We start from the raw sequence: 17,419 nt of genomic DNA, 5'->3' as shown, positions 1-17,419 counted from the left end.
GTTTTAAAAGACGTATACATTGACTTCAAAGAAAGAAGTAAGGAAGAAGAAGAAAATATGGGTTAGGAAAATATAGATATAAGATATATGATAAAGAGAAAGGAAAAAAATGGAGAGACACAGTAAGAGGCAGACTTAAGATGGAAAGTGAATGTCCCAAGCTCACCAGTATTGATATGCAAACTGTTTCAATTCTCCTGAAGGATAATTTGTTTGTAGGTCCCTGGAATACAATGAGATCCATTTCCCTTCTTAAAGAAAACATTCTATGGACTAGGGTTACTTGAATCAGTTCCCTGTTAATAAAAGAACTCAGATAAATGTCAGTCTTACCTGCAAATAATTTCTCTTCTTATACTTCAGGCTGTGTTTTTAATGTTTCCCGAGCACATCTCCAAGACTGCAAATGTAACTGGAAATACTGAACATACAAAACAGTGATGCCTCATAGGCACCATTATTTCTTTTGGGAGTCCTCAGTGGAGATTATGATACCTTGTGAACAGGAATGGATGGAAGCAGGGGAGAGAAAGATGTTCATGAGTACTTGGCCAGAAATGATAGTGCATGTCAACCCTCTTGGGGCATCAAAAACTAAGGTGAGAAATTTGCAGAAGGCTGAAATATACAGATGAATTATAGCATGCCATGGTATATGCACCACATATTTTATCATTCAACAGATAAGATACTCTTATTGAAAGCCTAAAAGCTTCCCTTTCTATGGCATTTGTGAAAAATCCTGAACCAGAATGTGATTGTAGGTACCGTTGATTTTTTGAGTAAAGCCCTATGCCACAAGAGTTGATGTAGATGTCTACCTTTAATCCAGTAATTTCAAAGTGATGATTAGGGAATTGACCCAAAATATGGATGGTTAGGGCAGTTGGGACTAAAACAGAATTATCGCAAGTCTTAGTACATGGCATGGACAGTTAGACAAGGGGAAATATAAATCTTTTAGTTGTTTAAGTACAATCTTAGTGGTAGATAAAGATGCAATGGTAGCAAAAGAAAAAAATGATCCAATTGGAGGGAAAAATGCAATGGGACAAAATGAGAGCTTATTAGAAAACAAATCAGCAGAGATCTAGGCCAAGGTCACAGGCTGGGAGTCATTCAGTGTATGGACAGTAAACAAAAATACAGAAGGGCTTGAAGTTAACAAAGAAGACTATAAATTGTTTTTGTTTTTTAAAAGGAGAAATGTGGTCTTTTATGCAGGTGGCATGATAATGTTAGGAGAGTAATTTCAAGGATATGAGGTAGAGAAATAGATAAATTATTTTTTAAAAAGACCCCTAAGAAGGTAAGAAGTTAGATCTGAAACACAGATGGGGAATTGGTCTTAGAAAAAAAAAAAAAAGAGCTAATTTTCCATCCTTGTTGTCACAAGAAAAAAAAAAAAAACGATGTACATTTGAGGGAAGGTATAGCTACTTGAAATTATATATATAAAAAATATGTATATATTGCATATATAATACATATATAATGCAGACCCCTCTTTTCTTTGATAGAGTAGATGCTATCTCTCTTTTCTTTTTTTCTTCCTTAAGATTTATGTGTTTTAGAGAGAGAAAGAGAGAGCAAGCAAGTAAGGAAGGGGTAAAAGGAGAGAACATCCAAGCAGACTCCTGCTGAGCATAGAGCCCTATGTGGGGCTTGATCTCATGATCCGTGAGATCATGACCTGAGCCAAAACCAAGAGTCAGACACTTAGCTGACTATGCCACTCAGGTGCCCCAGCAGCTGGTATTTTTCAAAGAAAATCATGCTGGTAAATTGTCTATCACATGGTATTCTTTAGAAGAGATGTTGACATTTCTCCACTGAGACATGAGGTGTCTTTTCTTCCCTGAAAACAGAACTGGGACTATGGCAACAGGAGGAGAGTTCTGTTGTAGAAAGAAGAGCCTGCATTGGGTGGAAATAGCTAGACTCATCATCTTGTACAGTTACTGACTCAAGGCTTCCCTAAGATGAATGTGATCCACCTAGAAATTTGGGGAAAGCCTTAAGGAAGCAAATAGCTGAAGATTATCACTTAGCTACATTCTTTATGGTCTTTTGGGCAACACGTCTTGTCTGGAAGTGGGATGTGAGTAGTGTGCCTAGATGGCTACCACAGTTCTTCCCTTGGGCCATGCTGATCCACTTCTCCATACAGCTTTGGGAGCAACTCCTTCAAAGTCATACTGGGACTTTCTTCCTATTGGTGGATAAGACTTGGAAAAGAAAGGCAAATAGACAAACTACAGCCCCCTTTGCTCCATTTGCTCTTAGGAATACAAATGCTACTCATTGTTTCTCTCCTCTGCTCTCATTCCAAATCCCCCTTGCCCCAGCTATTACTAACCCTGTTAATTTGATGACTACTTGGCGGTATGGCCCCATCCCTCATTCATGATAGCTCTGAGGCTGACCACTAAAGAATGTCTCTTGAGTGCCACATATATTTTCACCTATCTCCGTTGTATAGTAACAGCCAAACCTTCTCCGGATGACCAGGGCTAATTACCACTGACAAGATAGTAACTCTCCCACTTGCCACCTGCTCCTATGAACATCAGATGCCCAAAGTTCCCAGGTAACAGCTGTGTGCATACTTCAATGGGAACTGTGCTTTGTTACTCAGACCCTTTGTTACAGTATCACCTCCTGTAATTTGAGGACTAGGATCTCTTACCCTGCAGAGATAAAGTAAGTCAATGTCCCCCAATAGGTTAATGAGCCATTGTAAGTAAGACCACTTCTCCTCGGTCCTCAGACTCATGCATAATTCTTAGTTGGAATATATAGGCATAAAGAATACTTTTTCTTAAAAAGAAAAAAAGAATACTTTTTCTTAATGTGTCTTGAGAATGGTGGCCCTGTCTCATAGAATATTGCCTCTGGTGAGTGCTTCAGCTGTACCATCTGTAGGTCATCCCAATGCTCTATGACACTTTTGGATGGCATTTCCACAGCAAGCTGCTATGGCAAGCTTTTGGATGTTGTATAGTTAACGTAACCAGTGACTCCCATGATTGTGAGCTCTCTCTGACACCCTTTTCACATTGTAAAATGGTTTCCTTAACTGGAGGTCAAGTCATATGTGATTTCATGCCTATAGATTGTGCATTCCACAGTATTCTAGTCAGTGGTCCTAGCCGAAGGTCTTATGCACAGGAAAAACCATTGCACATACAGAGAAGAGAATAGAAGGAAGGAGTTTTTAGCTATAGGTTGTGATATGGAATACCCTTTTGCATGTTGGAGTGATAGGGAAATGGTGTTCTTCAGGCATGAAAAGATGTGTTTTTATATATGGGGAAAACTATGTACAAAGCCATTGGGCTATGACAGGGTCTATACCTTCCAAGATCAAAGAGAGATTCAGTGTGGTAGCTGACACAAATGGTGGTTGATGAGACTGGGAATATAAAATAAAACAAACTGCATGATGCCTCTTGTGTCAAACTAAGAAAGATGGCTTTATATTATTACTGCATCTCCCAAAGGAAATAATTAGCAATTCTAAGACCTTTTTCATATAGTTTCGCATCCTGTAACAGTTAACAGTTTGTAACTTAGTTATTCTTGCATGAATAAATCTATTAGTGAATGTTTTCACACTCAATAATAGTACTAACAAATTTCATGCATGTTCAAGTGAGAAGGGATAAAGGACTCTATTTATTATACAAAAGTGGTATTTCCACTTTGTTATGATAATGCAGATATTAAAAATGAATATGAGAGTAACTAAAACATGAAATTCTGTATTAAGAGACAAAATTGCTTGTAAAAACATATATACTATATTATCATTCACCATGGACTGGACCAATCAATAAGAAAATAATAAAACAAGCTTTTCCAGACAAGCACCAAACAGTCGACTTCATAAAGACTTCATTTTTTTTTCTGTTTGGCAAATGTTATTCAGATTGTAAATCTAGAGAATAAAGAGGATATATTTTATGAGTACTATATATTAATAGTATTATTGTTATTATTGCTTTGCTGAAAAAAGATATGTGAAAGAACTCATGAAGAAGTAAATAGTATATTAAAAACAAAAACAAACAAACAAACAAACAAAACCCAGAAGTACCCAACTGTGAATTTGTAAATGTGAGGTCCAAATAAGTCTAAGGTGGTCAAACCACATGTTTAAAAACTTGTAGCTGAAAAAAATAATAGAATAGAATTTGTCACCAAGAGAACATAATTTGATTTGAATTTGATCTAACCTCAGGATTAACGTTTAGGAATGAAGGAGAGATTTGAACTATTCTAGTCCATACACATTGAAGAGAAGACGGGAATACAAGATGGCAGATGATCTAGTTTTTAATTAAAAATGCATCCCATCATCCTTTGTTCCTGCTCAATTGAATTGTTAGGCACTTCTCTATTTTTTGATTGTCTAAGTTCATTCAGGCTACCACAAAATATCACAAACTGGATAGCTTGCAAACAACAGAAATGTATTCCTCATGGTTCTGGAGACTGTGAGCCCAAGATCAAGGTCAACAGGACCAGGTGGGGACCCTCTTCCATGTTACAAATTTCTCCCTGTGTCCTTACATGGTGGCAGCAGTGAGGGAGTTCTGTAAGGTCTCTTTTTTGAGTCTTAATCCCATTCATGAGGGCTCTACCAACATGACCTAATCACCTCCCATGGCCCCTCCTCCTAATCCCATCACCTTTGGGGGTTAGAATTTCAACATATGAATTATGGAATGACACAAACATTCAGACCATAGCACTGAGTCTCTCTAGTATCAGGGAACAAATACCAGTAAATCTCAGCTACAAATGCCTCTCTTGCCAGTAATTAATTTAGGTGTGCATATGACCCAATTCTGGTCAGTGGGCTGGTAGGGAAGTCCAGCAAGATCTTCTGGAAAAGGACCCCACACACTTAATATAAGGAATATATAGGAAAATGGGAGGACCCGTCTTCTGAGGATGCCTGAACCATGGAGCCACTTTTACATGGTAAAGTGGATTGGCTGAAATATCTTTCTGTGATCTGTTCAGGATCTTGCCAACAGGTGAGGGTGGTACAATGGAAAGAATTTGTGTGCTCAATGACATCATTCACACTGAATTGACCAATCCTGGAATTGCCTCCATCCAGGTTTCCTGTTAAATAAGATAATAAAGCTCCTAATACAAGTAAGGCCCTTACACTGAGGTTTCCTGGGTTTGGAGGTCAAGTGTCCACATTTTACAGAGTTGATAGAGATTGAATAATGAGGGTATTTAGGAAGTGACAACCTTCAATCTGGGACTGAAAGAACTGGCAGAACATGCAAAAAAAAAAATGTGTGGCTCTGAGAGAAAGAGGCTTGCATAACAAAGAATTAGCAAGGAAGTAAATAACCTTGATTTCTCACATTGCTACAGAAGCATTCTGGCACTGATGAGATGAGCTGTGGAAATGCTTATTGAGCACAGATGTTATCTTTTTGCTTCCTTCACAACCTGAGCGCACACTATGTAAAATAATCATATTGTCATTTCAGATGCAATTTTAACACATTCTTTCCTGAATAGCATATGTGCACATATGAATAAATCCTTAAAACAGTATTGTATCACTTAAAAAGCAATTATTTTTTAAAAATATTTGCACCTTATAGTTGATTGTTTTTGTTAAAAACATTTCTAAGAAAGTTAATGTTGGATAATTTCAGCTGGGACCATTCTCAGCCTTCAGGGTATGGATAATGAAACTAAGTTTAAGATTAAATCTAGTATTTTTTTGAATATAAATAAAAAATTAAGTAAGTAAGAAGAGAATGTGATCAATTAGAAAGGCAGAAAGATTTTCTGGCTACAAAGACAATTTGGTCCTCCTGCCTACCCCCTTTCCCTTGCTAAGAATCTCTTTTTTCTCCTTCTTTAGATGTCTTGGAACTTCACAGGATTCCTAGGGCCATCTCCTTGTTTGTAGTGAGAAACTCTGGGTTATCTCATCCACCCTCACTGTTTCGGTTTTCTCCTGGGTCCCAGAGACTTCTGAACCTTTATGCTTAGCCCTGGCATGTTCCCTTTATATATATATACAAAATACATATACCTTCAAATCCATCCTGGAAGGGGTACCTGGCTGGCTCAGCAGGCAGAGTATAGGACTCTTGATCTTGATGTTGTAAGTTCAAGCCCCACATTGGGTGTACAGCCTACTTAAAAAAAGTCCTTCCTGAAAAATCTTGTCATTAAAACACCTCAAAATCATAGTACACAGAATTAATTTCTACTCATCTGAAATCTAGTCCTCAATTTATAATGTTTAATTAAATGCATAGTAACACCACATAGCCATACCACAAATTCAGAGCCTTCCTTTCCATCACCTTCAACATCAAATCAGTCAACACATACCAATGACTAATTTAACTATTTCCATCTCCCCTTACAAATTACTTGAAACTCTATTAACACCTCTTCCTTCCATTGCATTCCCCTAAACTTAGTCTTTCTAGAACAAAATTTTGATTTTAAAACAAAACAAAACAAAAAACTCACAATGTTCCCTATCGCATTCAAGATAAAACTCAAATCCTCATTGTCTGAAACTTCACACTCTGTAGTCCCCAGCCCCCTTACACAGCCTTATATTTTGCCATTCCACCCAACTTTAAAAAAAGTTCTGCGCTAGCTGATTGGAATATAAGTATAATGGTTATTTTTCCCTTGACATAGCAATGCATGATAATCTCTCTAAAGTTCCTCAGATTCATCTTTCCCAGTCTTTCATCTGGTCCTTTGTATACACTGGCCTGTTACTCAGTGGCCTAGCACATCCCACTCTCATGAGATAAATTATACATTTCAAGATCAATACTAGGGAGAGTCATAATCTCCTCCACATATCTGGTCCTCCCTCTCCATTTCAATCTGAGGAAATCCAAACTTTGAGTTCCTAGAGTACTTGACTTAAAGCCCTGACAACAATTAATCACACTTTAAATAAATGTCTTTGTTCTTTAATGAGTTACATGTTTGTCATATACTCTATACTCAATTTTTAAAGAACGGTAAAATTCAAAGAAATGCAAATTAAGGCATTTTTAATAACACATTTTAGACTCAGGGTATTTGATATCTAAAACTCTTATTTTAGGAGATACTAAGTGCCTCTTTATCGTAGGATGTGAATTAGACACTGAAAAGACAAAGACAGTCGTTGTGTCTTTTAGTGTATGTGACTGATAGAAATTTCTTTAGGACAATCCATTCTGAAAACTTAGTATGTTGGAGTATATTAGTCACATTTCTAAAATGATTTTCTATTTTAGTTTCTTTGGATATTTACCCTATCATTGCAAGTGAAGACAAATATTATCATCATTACTGTTCAATGAGTGAAAAAAATCAAGATTCGGAGAGTCAAAACATTTTGCACAAAGCCACACAGGTAGTGAATAGTGAACTCAGGCCTTAAAGCTGGATGCTTCAATATGATGTGTACATACACACCCAAACACACACACACACACACACACACACACACACACAACACATGCACACTGGAATATCAGGCAGCCATAAAAAGGACAAAATCATGCCATTTATAACAATATGGATGGACCTAGAAGGTATTATGCTAAGTGAAATAAGTCAGACCGGGAAAGACAAACACCATATGTTTCACTCATGTGTGGAATCTAAAAAAAAAAAAAAAAAAAAAAAAAAAAGCACAAATGAATAAACAAAGCAACAAGCAGAACCAAACCCATAAGCACAGAGAGCAAACTGTGGGTGTCCAGTGGTGAAGGGGTGAGGTGGGGGAATGGATAGAATGGATGAAGGGGGGGTACAGGCTTCCAGTAATGGAGTTAATGCAGTGCAGGAGTAACAGGCACAACATGAGGAATATAGAAAAGAAAAACCAAAAGGCTTCAATTCTTTTACTTTCTCCTAAACTAAATTCAATTTAATAATCTCTTTGCATTTTGCAGACACATTCAAGAATGCACTGTTCTTTATATTTATGCAAAGGAGAAACCAGAGTCACCCTCAGTTAAGTCTGTGAAGATAATGAGATGGTGTGAGAATGATGCAACTTAACTCATCACTCAGGACCCAGCCCTGGCGTCAGCTTCACAGAATTGGAGAAACCATGACCTGGCCACCAGTAGGCTAACCAATCCCAAATAATTTACAAAATTGTATGACCTGTACCAATCTGTACAGGACCTGAATTTCAAGTAGAATTTAGTCCATCCAACTCACGAAGCTGCCCTCTTCACATCTGCTATATGGATCAAATTGAGAACAGGAAAGAATTCTTTAAACCTTTCCCTAGAAACTGATCTTTCAAGCTTTTGGGAGGTTGATATCAAGAGAGGCATTTGCCTTCTCTCTGGGATTATTGGTCTTTTATGTTTAATGGATGTCATTTCAGGAGCCATCAGGTCAATTAATCTCATCACCGAGGATCATCTTACAGGCTCATAAATATCATTAAAATCACACATGACGACTGAAGGCTTACTCTCTATATGGTCAAATGATGGACACTTAGTCACATTTTGAAACAACTGGACACCTAGTACTTGCCTACTTAGAGGTTTAATTGTGTTTTGCGGATTATAGAAAAAACCAAATGATATGATAAGACATAGGCTACTAGTGTTTCTTTAAAGTTCACATGGTAATTTCCATTATTTTTTATTGAAGACTGCTGACTGGAAAGAATGAATTCGTGACAGGGGAGGGGTGGAGAAAAAGTGATGGGGCAACAGATGGATGGGCTGGAAAGAACACAGCCAGGACTGTGTGGCGACAGGGCGGCCACGGAACAGGAAGCAGCCTGAGTGGAAGACGTCACACAGACCAGCTTCTAACATTTCCTGAGGCAGGAGGACAAAGACATCCATATCACACCCTGGATCTAAATACTTAAAAGTGATAAATGAGGCCAAGACATTTTCAGAATTTATGCTCTATCCTCCCTCCTTGAAAAATATACCTTTATAAGAGAAAAACACATAAAGCTAAGATGTCTGAATTTTATTATTTTTTACTCATATCTGGGTGTTCTGTTTATGGGATAGCAGTGTTTAGATGAGAAAGAAAATAGAAATATGCCTAAAGTAAATTATTAAATACTTATGCAATGTTTTGTTTTATGCCTGTATTTTAGAAATATCCCTAATTACATTGTTACCAAGATGTTGACTTAATTTAACAGAAATAAACTGGAGGATTAAAAAGTAGAATGTGATTATATTCAAAGTGAATGTGATAATATATTTTCATAAAAATCAAGATTAAAGTATTTGTAAACATCAAAAAAGTAAAATTAGTATAAATTTCAAATTTTTATTCTAAAATATTTAATATGATTGTCTATATAAAGCAAGTAGTTTGTAGTCAATGAACATGAAAATTTAATTACAATGAATTAAGGCTATATTTAAACATTATTTTTGAAACTTAATTCTATTCTATTAAATAATTTAAAAATAAAAGTACATTATTCTAATGCTTGATGGTTTATATAGTTGCCCAAGTTGTCAAAATAAGGAATTGGTAGCAATTTAATTGTGATATTAAGTTATATGAATTTCACAATATCGCCGATTGCTCAGGCTGTGGGTACAACTGTTATGAGTAATGGGCTAACTCATGAATTCATACAGATCCCCAACTCAGAAAAAAAGAAACAAGAAAATGGTCACTTGGTACTACTAGAAACAGATTAAGTATTAGCATCATGCTGTCTGAAAGGAAGAATGTAACAAATTAATGAAATTGTCCTTCTCTTACATAAACACTTTTGCTGCGCAGATAATCCATATCCTCCCAAGCACGGGCCATCTTGTCTCTTGGCATCAAGAACATAGGGAAGAACTTTGAGATATTTTTTCTGGAGCTGAATGGGTTTGTAGGTAGACCAGAATGCTGCCTCTGGTGAGAGGTATTGGTGCACTACCTGTCCCCAGGCATTGATAACATACATGACTCTCCTACAGTTCCATTTCTCAAATATGAATGGGCCAAAACTCACTAAGAATCTAGCAAAATAAAGACTGCTTCTGTAGATTTGAGGGGAGGTTGGAGGATACCTTGAATTTCTAACCAGCTTTTGGGTGTGTCAATGTTGCTGGGCCAAGCACTGAAGTTGAAGAGCAGAGGTATAGAGTGGGTGCATGGGAAGAGAGGATTTTCCCACCTAAGTGGAGCATAATACTTGTGTCATCAGGTGGACACAATCATCAAAGGCTTCCATTTTCTGTCTTTCTAATTTAATCCACTTAATTCTCCAATGCACACTTGCCAATATAGTCTAAGGAAAAACAAGTAAGCAAACATCTATATTGCTCTTTTTAAGTGATTTACATTAATTCTTCACCAAAAGAATGAGGTAGCTGCAATGCTCCTTTTCCCCTGACTTTCAGCTTAGGCATTTTGTGACAGAGATGTAAAGAATTTTGCTCAAAGTCAGTGTACCAGTTAGCCCAGGAAGTCTGACATTAGAATTCAAGCCTTTCAGCACTGTACTATAAGTCTTTCTCAGGTGAGAAGGATTATATATGCCCCCTCAAGAATTGGTACCTCCCAGGAAAGCATCAATTAGAGTGAGTGAAAGTAGCAATAAAATGGATTCCAAACATACAATGAGACTTTTTTACCTTCAAAATAACTTTTACTTTAGTAACTGGGACTAGTTGGGTGCAAATGATTAGAATCTAAGATTTTTTGGTATTTTCTTTTTTTTGATATTTTCTTTATCAATATCTGAATTACAATTTCATGGCCAATTAAAAGGCTTCACAAATATTTGATCTATTCCTCAAAAGAGAAAAGGTTAAACTTTATGTAGTTCATCATTAGTATGTATCATGATGGTTTGTTTCAAAGGAATTAGAGAAATAGACTGTTATGCTAAGTTTTTAAAAAATATTTTGAGCTTTACACAACTTTAAATGATTTAAAATATAAGAAAATATGTATTTATGTGTGTATAAGTATATACATGTGCATACATATGTATGACGCATATATTATGTTTATACATGTACACTATATACACACATATAATTATATATATGGAAATATATACATTATGTGACTAAAACCAACTAAATTTATTTCAGATTTTATTTTCATTTTGGTTTTGCATTTTACTTAGTTGTATCTAAAGTGGTCACCAAGAATCATGTTTTCATTAAAAAAAATAACAAAAGAACACATATTTGGTTGTAAGTCATAGGCACCCAAATCGATACCGGATGTAAGTGAATTATTAGGTTAGTAAACCGCACAATGATAGATCAGTGGGCTTCTTTCTTAGGGGTTAGATCACAGTTACATGAATTGAATAACCTCATATGTGTATGCCATTTATTTAGTTTTCATTTCAGAAGACATAAAACTTACTGATAAGTTATAATCATAAGTGCAATATAGTCATGGCAAACAATATTTGACTGATTTAACAGCCTTAGTCCACATGATCTTCATGTATTTAATAAAAACTGAGGATTGTGGGGGCCCTGGATGGCTCAGTCAGTTAAGCATTTGACTCTTGATTTTGGCTCAGGTAGTGATCTCAGGATTGAGCCCTGCTTTGGGCTCCATGCTAGGCATGGAGCTTGCTTAAGATTCTCTCTCCTTCTCCCTCAGGAAACCCTCTCTCTCATGGTCCTTCTCAAGCTTTCCTAAAAACAAACAAACAAACAAGCAAACAAAAAACAACAACAAATGAGGATTGTTTATAGTGTTAATAAACAAAGAAATTTGTTTGGGATTAATATTTTTTTTTTAAATTCAGCATCTTAAATATTTAGGATAAGAATCAGACAAACTATTTACTGGCCGGCTGCCTGTTTTTATAAAAAAAGTTTTATTTGTTTCTGAATTGTCGTGTTGCCTATGTGCTACAATTGCAGAAATGAATTCACGAAAAAGAGGCTGTGCAATTTCTAAAACCAGAATTATGTACTCTCTGGTCTTTTACAGAAAAAAGATTGATGATCACAAATAATTTCTCTTTCAACTCTTACACAATTTCCCAAATGTTTCAGAGCTCCTTTGAAGACACACCCATACATAGGTGCAAGCATACATGCATAAATATACATTCAACACATGTAAGAACATTCATATTAATCTCACCTATGTGTAGTAGACCAGCATTTCTGATTCCAAACACAATTAGAATTAATAAGACAATACTCATTAATTCAACAAATTTTTACTGAGGGCATAATATGCACCAAACACTGCCAGTGACAGGATATACTTTAGAAAGGAAGAAAAGGAGAGAGGGAGGCCAAACCAACAAGTGCCTGTCACCAGGAAATTAATCTCCAGGAAGAAATATGTGATAACCAGGTATCCAGTTGAGAGCTAGATTATCAGAGGTCCTTAATCCTGAAAGAAAAAAAAAATCCTGAAAGAGAGCAGGTGTGGCTGCTGTGGAGAATGAATGGCAGAAGATGTATATAGTGTCTGTGTATTTTATGTTATACTTTATATACATTATATATGCTAAGTAGCCTCTTAGTCATAGAAAAACATATTTCTTTAATTTGGTTGTAAATACTAGTGCCTTAATCTCTCTCCTTTAGTGAAAGACTGGGGAAAGGAATATATCCCAGAAACTTGGCCTACTTAGAAGATGAGAACTAATGTTCAGGACGTTTAAAAGAATTAAGCATTATAAAAGAAACATTCAATTAACACCTGATTAATTCTTAACAAAATTAACATTAACCAATTAAATGACTGAGAACTGATTTGTGATTCTATGGTATTTATAGGCTAATTAACCATTGTTAGAATTTTGAAAGAGATGACATTTATAAGAAGTTGCAATTAAACTGTAAGTTCTTTTTCAAACTCAAAAAGTAACCTCTAAAAAATTGAGAAAGTAATGAAATTCTGGATGGTATATCAAGTCATGAAATAATAAAATGAAAAGCTGGTGTACTTGATGTCAAAGCATTACAAGCCCTTTTATGGAAAAAGATGTCATTAGAACTTTATTTAGAAATAATGGTTCAAGAAATGTTCCTAGTAGAAAGAACACAACTCATGTGAGGAAATATACCCACGTCTGTTCTGTAGCCAGTGTCTGATAGTTGCAAGACTCTGGGGATCTTAATGTATGTTCATTCATTGCCAAAGGTGATCGTTAGAAGGGAGACACCTCGACAAACTCCTCCAATAAAAGGCAATTGGAGAATTGGAAAGAGAAGCAGATAGCACTCATTTGTCCAAGACAATAATTCGTATGAATTAATGATACACATATGATCTATGAGTCTTAAAAAATAAAAATAATTAGTATTCCTTCCATAACTAATTCAAAATTGCTGGCCAAAGGACAAAATTCATCAGCTAACGAGGCAAGTGGGCTGAATTCAGTTGGAAAGCTTGTGAGGCAACATGGACAGACAGACACAGGCTGAATGTACATGCTCGCGCGCACACACACACACACACACACACACACACACTAATTCAGATGGTCCATTATATGGAGATGATCAGAATTCTGGAAGTCTCTAAAATTATAATTATTGCTCTCATATACAGCTGCTTTGTCAATATTCCCACTTGTATGCCAAATAAATATTTTAAACTCAGAATAAAACATAATGGAGCTACTCAGTATTCCTTTCCTCATCTCATAACTTATATTTGATACATTGCAATTTTAGCTAGTTCCACATTCAAAATATATCCTTATTCTTAACAATCCTCTCTATCTCTCTTGTTAAAGTTTGGTGAAAGCCATCACCACCTCTCACCTAGACTACTCCAGGACCCTGCTAACTTTTCTGTTCCTCCATCTAGCTTAATTCAGTTGACTGTTCCTCCAACAACCAGAGAGACTCTTATAGCATAAATCATATATATTCCTTCCTCCCCTGTTTATAAACAACCTCTAGTGGCCTCCAAATACAAGCAAAATAAAATTTCAATCGTCTACTGACACTTATAAGGTCCTATATGTGATGATAGGTGATAGTAAGAATTTATATGTTGCTTATAAATAAAAGCAATCCTATTATGAAGGATTCTTCTGGTTGCAACCCAAAGATATCAGCCTTGAAGGAACTTGGATGTATTGATTTTTTTTTTTTTGTAGATTATCACAGCCTGAAGGGATAGAGGCAGGCAGCTGGACTTAGGGAATCAAGTATGAGCAAGACTTTCTTAGACTCCTATTGCTATTCCTCAGCTTTCCCATCCTTTAAAAATGTGTGTTCTTTATAAGTACATCATAAGTAAAATTTGAAAAAGATTGAGTAAATTTATGCATTATAATTTTTAAAATGACATAGTACTGAAGGATTGTGTCAAACAGCAAATCTTTCCTTAAGTTCTTCCCAAATCATACTTTGCAGGGGGTGATTATTATAAGTGCCTTACCTACTTCAGCTATTTCCTTGTGTGTTTATAAATAGTATACTTCTATTATTATTCCTTGAATTGTCACTGTTACAATTTTGGTACCAGATGGAATTGCACAAATGATCTTTTGCATGTTAGTCTGTGAAAAGAGAGTAGAAAAAAAGGTAAAATGCTGAGATCTCAGAGATGTGTGATTCACGCCTAACAATTTGTTTATCAAATTAATATTTATTAAGGGTTAATTATGCACAAGTACTATTTTTAGCATTGTATATAGAAGTGAATACAACTTGAGTTCACAAATTATCAGGGTTATTCTTCAATGAGAAAAAATATTTATTAATATTCAATAGAGATTACATTATGTATAATGTAATATAATGATGTAACAGTAGCAAAACAGTAACTAGTGAAAAACAACTTTATCATAAAAATAGAAAACAAAAAATATAAAATCTCTTAAAAATCGCTTCTCCTAAACCATATCCTTAAATTAAAAGTTTAGCTATAAACTCAGCTATAAATACATTTATCTGTTGTAACCAAAGTATTGTTTCCTGAAATGGCTTTTTTAATGATATGAAAGTGGTATGTAACTATTACTAAAAAACTATGAAATTAAGAAATATATAGAATAAATAAAAATCAACTGTGATTGCAAGAGGTTCCAAATTCACTAACTGTTGACATTTTTTCACCATTGCCTTTCCCTTTATCACTATGCCTCCTATTTATTTTTTCTGTCCATTTGAAAGTAGTTTGTATGTGATAACACATCAGCCCTAAATACTTCAGTGTACATTTCCTAAAAAATATATGCAACATCATAAGTTATTAGGGAGTTACCAATTAAAAAATATTGTGATACCACTACACACCTATTTCAGTGGCCAAAATTCAAAAGTTTGATAACATCAATTGCGGATGAGAATATGGAGCAAGGAGAACTCTCTTTATTGCTGGTGGTGGTGAAAAGGGAACAGTAGCTCTGAAAGGCAGTTTAGTCTTATGGACTAGGCATACTCTTGTCATATGATCCCACAATCACACTTCTTGGCATTTACACAAATAAGTTGAATTTCTGTCCACACAAAAAATTGCACATGTATATTTATAGAAGTTTTATCTGCAATTGTCAAATGTAGGTAAGTGGAAAAATAAACTGTGGTACATCTAGACAATGGACAATTATTCAGTGTTATAAAGAGAGAAGTTATCGGCCATGAAAAGTCACAGAGGAATCTAAAATACATATCAGCAAGTCAAAGAAGCCAGTCAGAAAAGACTACATGCTTTAGGATTCCAACATTCTGGAAAAGGCAAAACTATGAAGATGGTAAAAGTATCAGTGGTTGCCAGGGCTTGATGGGAGGGAGGGATGAATAGGTGAAGCAGAGGGGATGTTAGGGCAACAAACTCTCCTGTATAACACAGTAATGGTAGATACAAGTTATCATACATTTACCCAAACCTGTAGAATGTACAACACCAAGAATATATTCTAATGGACTTTGGGTGATAATGATGTATCGTTGTAGGTTCATTGATTATAACAAACGCACGATTTTGGTATAATATGTTGATAATGGGGAGGGCATGCATGTCTGCAGAGGCAAGGGTATATGGGAATTCTATATCTTCCTCTCAATTTTGCTGTGAACCTAAAACATCTATTTTTAATGCAGTTAATTTCCTACATAACCAGAGTGCAATTATTAAAATTAAAACAATAACGTTGATAAAATATAGTCATCTAATCTGCAGATCCTATTCATATTTTGCCTGTGATCCTTTATTCATCAAGGATCCAATCTGGAATAATATGTTGCATTTAATTATCATGTGGTATTAGTTTCTTTAGTCTTCTTCCATTGAGAAGAGTCCTATAGTTTTCCAATGTCTTACATGACCTTGAGGTTGTTCAGCACCAGCTCCATCCTCCACTCAACCCACATCCACAGTGCCTCTGACCAGGATGAAGGGGCAGAAAAAAGGAAGAAGAGAAAGAAAGGAAAGAATAAAACCTTAAAATTATTTTATGTATCTTATATTTTCAAAATAGTCCTATTGGTGAGGAAAAGGATATTCTCTATCTTCCTTGATGATATGAAATTAAAGCTTAGAAAGATTAACTGAGAAGCAAATAGCAAAATTTAAAATTAATCTTTACAGTATTGTTGAGAAAAAGAAAAGCTGAGTTCTTTTAAGTTTTATTTAGGAAGGCTAAAGGACAATAATCAAAGCAAATACTACTGCTCGAAATAAAACAAATACAACCTAGTTCTTTCTTTTTTAAGATTTTATTTATTCATGAGAGACACAGAGAGGGAGGCAGAGACACAGGCAGAGACACAGGCAGAGGGAGAAGCAGGCTCCCCACAGGGAATCCGATGCCTGATTCGATCCCAGGACTCCAGGATCATGATCTGAGCCAAAGACAGATGCTCAACCACCCAGGCGCCCAAATACAACCTAGTTCCAATTCAATTCATAGTATACAGCCATTCTGAACGCTTTCTGTTCATCTATCTGTCTATCTGCACTTATGCACATATATATATATATATATATATACACACATATGTGGAAAAACATACATATATATGTATATATACACACACACAAATGCCGGTAACTTAAGCTACAGACAAGGATGAATACAATAGAATACTAAGAGATAAAGTAAAATATGGATGGTCTTCTTTCACTAAGAGCTTATACTCTACTCATGTGAGATCCAGCACAGTTTTTTATGACCTATTTTTTCCTTTTCTTTTTCTTTTATTTTCTTTCTTTCTTCTTTCTTTTTTCTCTTTCTTTCTTTTCTTTCTTTCTTTCTTCCCTTCTTTCTTTCTTTTCTTCTTTCTTCTTTCTTTTTCTTTCTTTTTTTTTTTAAACTTTTTTTTTTTAATTTTTTTATTTATTTATGATAGTCACAGAAAGAGAGAGAGAGGCAGAGACACAGGCGGAGGGAGAAGCAGGCTCCATGCACCGGGAGCCTGATATGGGATTCGATCCCGGGTCTCCAGGATCGCGCCCTGGGCCA

Source organism: Vulpes lagopus, chromosome 16 (assembly GCF_018345385.1).
Source record: "Vulpes lagopus strain Blue_001 chromosome 16, ASM1834538v1, whole genome shotgun sequence".
Classification (NCBI taxonomy): Eukaryota; Metazoa; Chordata; class Mammalia; order Carnivora; family Canidae; genus Vulpes; species Vulpes lagopus.
The sequence above is the reverse complement of the archived record's forward strand: the minus strand, read 5'-3'. Positions refer to the sequence as shown.